Source organism: Artemia franciscana, chromosome 16 (genome assembly GCF_032884065.1).
Source record: "Artemia franciscana chromosome 16, ASM3288406v1, whole genome shotgun sequence".
Taxonomy (NCBI): domain Eukaryota; kingdom Metazoa; phylum Arthropoda; class Branchiopoda; order Anostraca; family Artemiidae; genus Artemia; species Artemia franciscana.
Window position 1 is genome coordinate 33,846,079 of NC_088878.1, and position 8,795 is coordinate 33,854,873.

At 34.1% G+C, this 8,795-nt stretch overlaps 1 non-coding gene across 1 annotated transcript; it reads right to left on the reverse strand.

The window, feature by feature from the left end:
• Window positions 1-1,677: 1,677 nt before the first annotated feature.
• LOC136037436 (U1 spliceosomal RNA) lies at window positions 1,678-1,841 on the reverse strand. The gene has a single exon (XR_010619939.1). It is a non-coding gene; the product is annotated as a U1 spliceosomal RNA (small nuclear RNA).
• Between the last annotated feature and the right edge of the window lie 6,954 nt (window positions 1,842-8,795).

Consider the following 8,795-nt stretch of genomic DNA (forward strand, 5'->3'; position numbering starts at 1 on the left):
TTTAATTTCTGAACGTTTTTGAATTAATGCATATTTGGTTTTGGCTCTCCGCACATAAATTATTAAAATGAAATTTGTATATTAATTCTTTTTTTGGCTAAATGGCTTTCTCTTAGTTTTGATCAGACGATATTGAGAAATAAGGGGTGGAGAAGGAGGCCTGGTTGCCCTCCAATTTTTCGGTTACTTAAAAAGGCAACTAGAACTTTTAATTTTTAACGAACGTTTTTATTAGTAAAAAATATACGTAACTTAAGAATTAACTTACGTAACAAACTTTCATAACCTTATATTTTTATTATGTATACGAGGGGGTTTGTACCCTCGTTAATACCTCGCTCTTTACACTAAATCCTAAGTTTTGTCCCAATTCTTTAAGAATGACCCCTGAATCAGAAATGCCGTAGAATAAATAGTTGAAATTACTAAAAATACTTTAGCATAAAGAGCAAGGTATTTATCTCCTCCTAAATACCTTGCTCTTTATGCTAAAGTATTTTTAGAACCCCTCATATGCGTAATAATCTCTGTTCGTTTTAAGTTTCAATGCTACTTCTTCCTTTCATTTGAAAAAACGTTTTCATGTTTATTTTTCATTGTTTTCTTATAGTAATGCTAGAGAATCCTGCGCCCTTATCATTGAATTTTTCTTCCCCCATGACAGATTCCTCCAAGGAAAGATCCTCCAACATAGCCCACTCTCCTTAAAAAGGGCACTAGAACTTTTCATTTCCGTTAGAATGAGCCCTCTAGCGACATTCTAGGACGACTTGGTCGATACGATGACCCCTGGGGAAAAGAAAAAAAACAAAACAAAAAACAAACAAACAAATAAACACGCACCCGTGATTTGTCTTCTGGCAAAAAATACAAAATTCCACATTTTTGTAGATAGGAGCTTGAAACTTCTACAGTAGGGTTCTCTGATACGCTGAATCTGATGGTGTCATGTTTTTTTTTTTAACAAGGTTCGAAAGCAATAAAAATCCAATATTCAACCAATTAAATACGGGCCAAAAAATCATATGATGAGAAAACATATTCAATGAGCAGCAATTCATGGGCAACTTTAATGACATGGTTTCAAAACTACATCCGCAGAAAATAATATAAATATTCAGTAATCAGGCACTTATCAAACATAGATAACTTTTAGTTTGATATGTTGCCAATGCAATTGACTTGATGAAATGTGTGGTGACCAAGGGCATTTCACTTTTTAAGACTAGCCTTTGTGACTTAATTTAAATTTCAGCAATTGGATTCGATTCCTGGTTCAATTTAAAAATCAGTATTTAATAATTACAGAGTATTTTTAAAAACAAAATGCATCAGGAATTCAATGAGTTTAGGCAATTTAATTTAATTATGGCGACTGGTCATTGATACCATCCTTTGCTTTAACACAAGACTAAGAAAAACAAAATATATTTATTTCAGACATGTTCTGGAGAAAATTCCAGAACCATCTTCTATAGAGTATACGCTCAACTCAACCCTCTCCGTAATATTCCAAATATGTAAGTTTATCAGAAAATTAATTTTTTCAATAGGGCCAAATGATCAATTTTACTCAAATCTTAACAACATCAACTTGTATACTTTCTTTTTTCAACTCACAACTATGTGACCTAAACGATGGGCTCAAAGGAAAAACAAAACTTTGCAATATGTGGACAGGGGTCCGCGCGAACGCAGTCCCCCACTACCAAAAGTTACGTTGTTGAGTTACCCCCATTTGGGGTAATCACAAGGGTCATTCAATCCGAAGTGCAATGGAAAGGCCTCACCCTGGGAGCGCCTCCTTCATGATCAAGGCAGCTCCCCAGCCAGGTAAGTATGAATTGGTAGAAATCTGCCTTTCCCTTCACTTTTCCACCCTTTCCTCTTCCTGACATGGTTTCTAGGTTACGAAATTCCTTGAGATTCTTTAAACACGAACAAATTGAAATTGATGTCCGTTTTTGAATGCGCAAACAATTTATACTCCAGCCAGCGAACTGAGTTCCTCTGAGAAAGGAATTGCGCGCGAACTGTAGTTGGTATATAAATGGGTCGAGTTTTGGAAACGCTATTCATTTGATTATTGGATTCTGTTAAAGAATCTATTAACAATGGCTCCAAAAACTTCAGGAAAAGCAGCAAAGAAAGTTGGTAAGGCGCAGAAAAACATTAGTAAAACTGATAAGAAAAGGAAACGAAAGAGGAAGGAAAGCCACGCCATTTACATTTACAAAGTTCTCAAGCAAGTGCATCCCGACACTGGTGTTTCTAGCAAGGCAATGAGCATCATGAATAGCTTTGTCAACGATATCTTTGAAAGGATTGCTGCGGAAGCCTCTCGTCTAGCTCACTACAACAAGAGGTCCACCATCACTAGCAGAGAGGTTCAAACTGCTGTGAGGCTGCTCCTACCCGGAGAACTTGCCAAGCATGCTGTTAGTGAAGGCACTAAAGCTGTAACAAAATACACAAGCTCCAAATAAGAGGTGTTTTCCCTGTCTATTAGCGCCCAATCAGCCGGGCCCTCCCAAACAGCCCTTTCAAGGGCTACCACCTTATTCTAAATGCTCTGCTCTCAAATTGCTTTTACTGTTCCTGGCTTTGATTTGCAAAATTTCAGGTAAACAAGAACCCATACTAAACCCTAATACGAAAAAAAAAAAAAAAAAAAAGTCCCATGTTTCAAAGGCAACGCTCAATTTGCTTGTTGTATACAAAGTAATATATTATCGACGTAATAGTCAAAGAGAATTAGAAAACGGGGCCTCCGTCTTTTTCATGACATTCCATCAAAAGCATTTTCATAGGCTTGTTGGGTCCCATTGGGAGCTATTCATTTTTTGGGTATTTTTGGATTTATTAGGCTGGCCTAAATTGGCATTTTGACGTGTTTCCTTTTCATTAGATCTTTCGGATCAACAGGCCCTTGACTCATACCTTTTTTGTCACGGAACACTAGGCTGTTTAACGCTATTTTGCGTGTTTGTTTAAACCATCTAGTGGCCCTTAAAAGGGCCGTTGGTTAAGATGCAATTGCATAGAAATTAGGGTACTTAAGCTCTCTCGCCACGGATACGACTGGCAAGTTGAATATCTTTTGGCATGATGGTCACCCTCTTGGCGTGAATGGCACACAAGTTGGTATCTTCAAAAAGTCCAACTAGATACGCCTCGCTGGCTTCTTGTAGGGCCATCACAGCCGAACTCTGGAACCTCAAGTCAGTTTTGAAATCTAGTCCCACAGTGTTAGATTGTAAAAATTTTATCTGGTAACAGTGACAGCTTTACCATTTGATAAAATACTCAGCAGGGGGAGGAAAAAGCCTCCCCAACTAGCTCTACGTCTGTGCCAAAGGCTATACTCATTGAAGTTGAGATCTTATCGTGGCACTTCACGCCAGAATTTAAGAAGCTTCATCTTTTCCACTTAATGTTTAACAAGTGAGCAGTTTTGTCACCTTCGACCAAAAGTAAATAAGTATGGAACGATTTTTGCGCCAGTCAAGCTTTTGATAATAGCGATACATTCTTTTCGATTATGAACAACATGTTCATATGTTTTTCAGGTAAAAGAGTTTAGAATAGTATAAGACTCATAATAACGCGGATTTGAGCAATTCGGATACGGCTTCTCTGTATGGGCAGAATCACTTTTTATGGGACAATTCTCAACGATTATTTAGACCCGAAAAAAGTAAGACAGCAAGACAAAGCTCAACAATTCTGTTTAAGGGATCTCTGAACCATTACAGGGTTTTCAATACAATTTTACCAGCACTTGGAATCTATAATTCGGCCAAAGAATACATTCATAATGCGATTGAAAAATTTGCTAATTTTAACTAGTTAGGATGGAGAATTTTTACGATATAAAATTTTCAAGTTTATTTTCCTATGCAGTATCTTTTCTACATAACGAAAGATTTATAAACAAGCTCTTAAATTAGCGTAACCAAATCTCGCCCTTAACATTGGATAATTGGGCTTTGAATAAATCTTGTTTATTAACGGGCCTTAAATTAAATATTTCTGCTGACGTGAAATAACAAGAAAAAAAAATCTCACAAAATATATTATTGTTTTATAGTGAGATATAGTCTAATGTAAGTTATAAAAGACATAAATTGGACGTAACTTGAGTTGGAATTTTTTTCGTATTTGGAACTGGTTTAATTGAATTGCTTGGTACAAAGGAAATCATTATGGTTAGGGAGGTAAAAAAAAAATGTTGATTGGCTAAATCTCTACATTAGATGGATTTGATTGGGAGCAGGCCTTAGGTTAAGTAATTCGGCCGATGCGAATTAACGCGACAAATATTTTTTCAAATTTTGAATTAGGGACCGTCAAAATTCGATTATTAACAATTTGACTAGAACTTACACGACACCTATGGAGGGCCGGGGGGGGGGGGTTATGGCCCTTACAGAGGTTTTTTCAAATGTATGAAAATGCTTTTTTAAACTGCTGAGTTGTGGTAGTTATTTGCCTTTTATATAGTATGAAATTATATTGGCTTGAGAAAAATACTAAAAGAAAAAATAGTCTTAACCTCAAAGTCTATTATTAATTAATGCACATTTTAAACTGTTTATCAGTAGCAAACAATTTATATAATAAATTAACAGTCTTTAGACGTCAAATTTGGTAAACAAAATAATTAAAAGTTTAACTTAATGAAACTTAATTTAATTCAAATAAACTTAGTTTAATTAAATTTGAAATCAAGTGAAAATTTAGTTTGATTAGAAAATTTATTTAAACAACTAATGGGTTAAATAATAGCCAAAGCGAGGGTTCTTAGTTTATGATTTTGAAAGAAAGTGGACGAGAGATATATTATAAGCATTGTCTTGTTCATTTTTATGTCTAACTATATCAAACCCTCTGCTCAATATCTCGTGGCTGAGGCTAGTCTCAATGCTGGGCCTAGTCGTTGGTTTATTATTGTTATTTAGCCTCTTCCTTGCTGCTATTCAGTTGTAATATAAGGGCTGTCTTGAAATTGTGTCTGTTACGTCTTTTATCTTATGAGTTCTTCTAGTTTTCTAGCATTGTAAATCTCAAATTAAGATATAGTGTCTCCATTGCAATCCTATCCTTGCTTAAGATCTTAAGCCCATTTTCATTCCATTGTGATTTTTTAGGTTATATTAGGGCCGTATCCAGGATTCTTTTGTTTTTGGGGGGAGGGGTGTCTTATACAAGGATTTTTCGAGGAGGGTACACGTAAAATAAACTCAATAGCTTGTTTATATCCATTTTTGTTTCCTCTATACGAGTCAGCCAAACATTTTGGGGAGTAGAGGGTTTCGAGCCTCCTAGCCCTCCCTGGATATAGCCTTGGGTTTTATATATATACTTGTTCTTACTTATGAAAACTTACCTGTATCTTATAAACTATATACTCTAAGATGTTTAATACATTTACGAAATAAATGAATAATAAAATGACATTATTTGTGTAATTTTAGAAGCCCATTACCAATTAATTAGTCAGGGTAATTAATATATTCTGGAATTAATTACGCAAGCGCAAGGTGAGCCGGGAACAAGAATAGTAGTTCTAAGTGGTGAAAACTTTCCTAGGGTCTATAATAAATCAAATAAAAAAAAAACAAATTAACTGAAAGCAGGGAGCGACATTAAAACTTAAAACGAATAGAAATTACTCCCTGTATGAAAGGGGCTGTTCCCCCCTCAACGCCCCGCTCTTTATTATAAAGTTTGATTCTCTTTCTCAATTCTATTTTATAAAACGGTAAACAGCTTTAGCGTAAGGAGCAGGGTGTTGAGGAGGGAACAGTCTGTTTCAAACACGGAGTAATTTCTGTTCGTTTTGTTTTAATGTCGCTCGTTGGCTTAGTTGGCAGTCAATATTTTTCACGCTTGTACTTGGAAATACGTTCGAAGCGAATAATAAGTTCAAACACCACTTGTTTGTGGAATTGTTTTTTCCGCTACGTAATTTTACCTTTACGGCCTATAGTGACAAAAACTTAAAAATACATTTAAAAATACCCTTCAGTGAGGTTGTATCTTTATTACACGCGTAGGATGTATTTTCAATCTTTGAAAAAAGCAAAACAAAAAAAAATTATTAACTTAATCTGTAGGTCAAAAGAAATCATTCCGTTATGAAAAAGTTCAATCCCAAACCAAACACAAGATTAAGATAGTGGTCTTCAATAGGTAGCCAACGTTTTATGGAGAAAAAGGGATAACAGTTAAAAGCACCCATCTTCAGGAATCATGGACGCCGGGTGTCACGTGCCAAGCGTGGTGAAAGTTTGTAAAGCAAGACGGAAGCTATGCCAAGCGTGGTGGAAACTATACTAAACATGGTAGATCAATTCGGCATATGTGGTGTTTGGAGATGTACACCAAATGGTGAAAAGTAGGGACCCCTATGGGTAAAAGCGGATTTTTCTTGTCGAATATTCAAAGTTTCTTCAGGTTGCACTTCCCCCTCCAACCAATATAAATTTTCTAAAATGGTAATTTGTGAAATCGGGAAACTAATTATTTTGGTAAAAAGAAAACGCTTTCTTTAAATATACAAAAAGACTTTTTTTTTTTACAAAGACTGATTTATTTCATGAGTCAACACAACAAAGAAATAGATGGGGTAGCAACGAGAGTCTTCAAAATTATGTTGGCCTAACTATTTTACAATTTTTTTTAGGCTGGAAATGCATCCATAGGTATAACTTGGAGGAGAATAGGAGATAAGCCTAGTGTTCCTTAAAAATGCATTATATCCATTATATGCATTATATCCTTAAAATATATCCATTGATATATTGATATATCCATTAAATATAATGGATATATCAAAATATATCCATTAATTCAAAATTCAAAATATATCCATTGATCCATTGATATATTGATAATGCATATATCATTATATGCATTATATCCATTATATGCATTATATCCTTAAAAATTAAAGATTAGATTTTTCTTTATTATTAAGCATTATTTGGGTTAGTTAGAAGGTGAAATTCGATATTTCAGCAACAAAGTATACTTCTGTACTGGAACGCGGAAAGTTTTCGCTTGCTAGCTGCAGTTTTCAAGTTTTTATTAAAATCTATTTGACTTAAATCAATAGAAGAATTGTTGCAAACTATATTCAAATATTGAAAATATGTTCAATTTATCAATGCAACGTTCTGTGCACAAAGCTGTGAAACGAAATTTAGCAAAATCCATGATTCACACCTGACAAATTTTGAGGTTTGAAGATAAGATCTCAGTGTATTCAATAATAATAAGGGTAAATATTCGTCTAAAAAGCAAATAATAAGATAATTAGTAAATATTCAAATTTGAATAACAAAGTAAAAAGCTAAGTATTGTCTGAATTTCTACAAAACGTCTCAAATTCATATTCAAATTCATGCTATTCAATAATATAAAATATTAACAATTGAACAAGTCCAAGGATTTAAAATCTTATTATTTGAATTTATTAGAAATCTTATTCAAAAAAGAAATTTGATTGTATAATTAATTAACAAATTTATTGATGCCCATACAACATGAAAAAGTGGTGTAAAATAAAAATAAAATAATGTGACTTTAATAGTTAATACATCACAACTTTAAAAATCTTGCTCATACAAAAGATGTACAGGTAAGAAACTTGCCAGTTTACGAAGGGACTTCGACCTTGTTGAATCTACCACCTCAGGTATCATTAAATAAAAAAAACAAGTTTTTTTAATTGAAAGTAAGGAGCGACATTAAAACTTAAACCGAACAGAAATTACTCCGTATATGAAAGGGACTTTTCCTCTTCAACGCCCCACTTTTTTACGCTACAGTTTGACTCTATCTCTTGACTCTACTTTTTAAAACAGTAAAACTCTAGCGTAAAGAGCGGTTTGTTGAGGAGGAAAAGCCCCTTTCACATACGGAGTAATTTGTGTTCGTTTTAAGTTTTAATGTCGCTCCTTACTTTTCATTCTTTTTAATAAGGTTCGAAAGCAATAAGAAATTCAATGTTAAATCAAGTAAATACGGGCCAAAAATCAGATGATGCGGAAGCATATTCAATGAACAGCAATTCATGGGCAACTTTAATGACATACTACTAGAACTACATCCGCAGAAAAAAACATAAATATTCAGTAATCAGGCCGAAAAATAATAGTAATGTAGCGAATGGTCGATCAATTAATGTAGCCAAAGGCCCCCCTATTAAAATATTCCAAGAAGCTTAGCGTTAGCGGTAGCGGTAGGAATAGTGGTAGGTAGCGGTAGGAATTTCTAGTTTGATATGTTACCAATGCAATTGACTTGATAAAATGTGTGGTGACCAAGGGCTTTTCACTTTTTAAGACTAGCCTTTGTGACTTAATTTAAATTTCAGCAATTTGATTCGATTCCTAGTTCAATTTAAAAATCAGTATTTGATAATTACGGAGTATTTTCAAAAACAAAATGTATCAGGAATTCAATCAGTTTAGGCAATTTAATTTAGTTATTGCGACTGGTCATTGATACCCCATCATTAGCTTTAATACAAGACTAAGAAAAACAAAATGTGATTATTTAAGACATGTTCTGGAGAAAATTCCAGAACCATTTTCTATAAAGTATACGCTCAACTCTCTCCGTATTATCTCAAACATGTCAGCTAGTCAGGAAATTAATTTCTTCAATAGGGCCCAATGATCAAATTTATTTGGTTTTAACACTATTAATTTGTATACTTATTTCTTTCAAATAACAAAATTACAACAGAGTGCGGGCTCAAAGGAAAAACCTTTTCAATTTGTGGA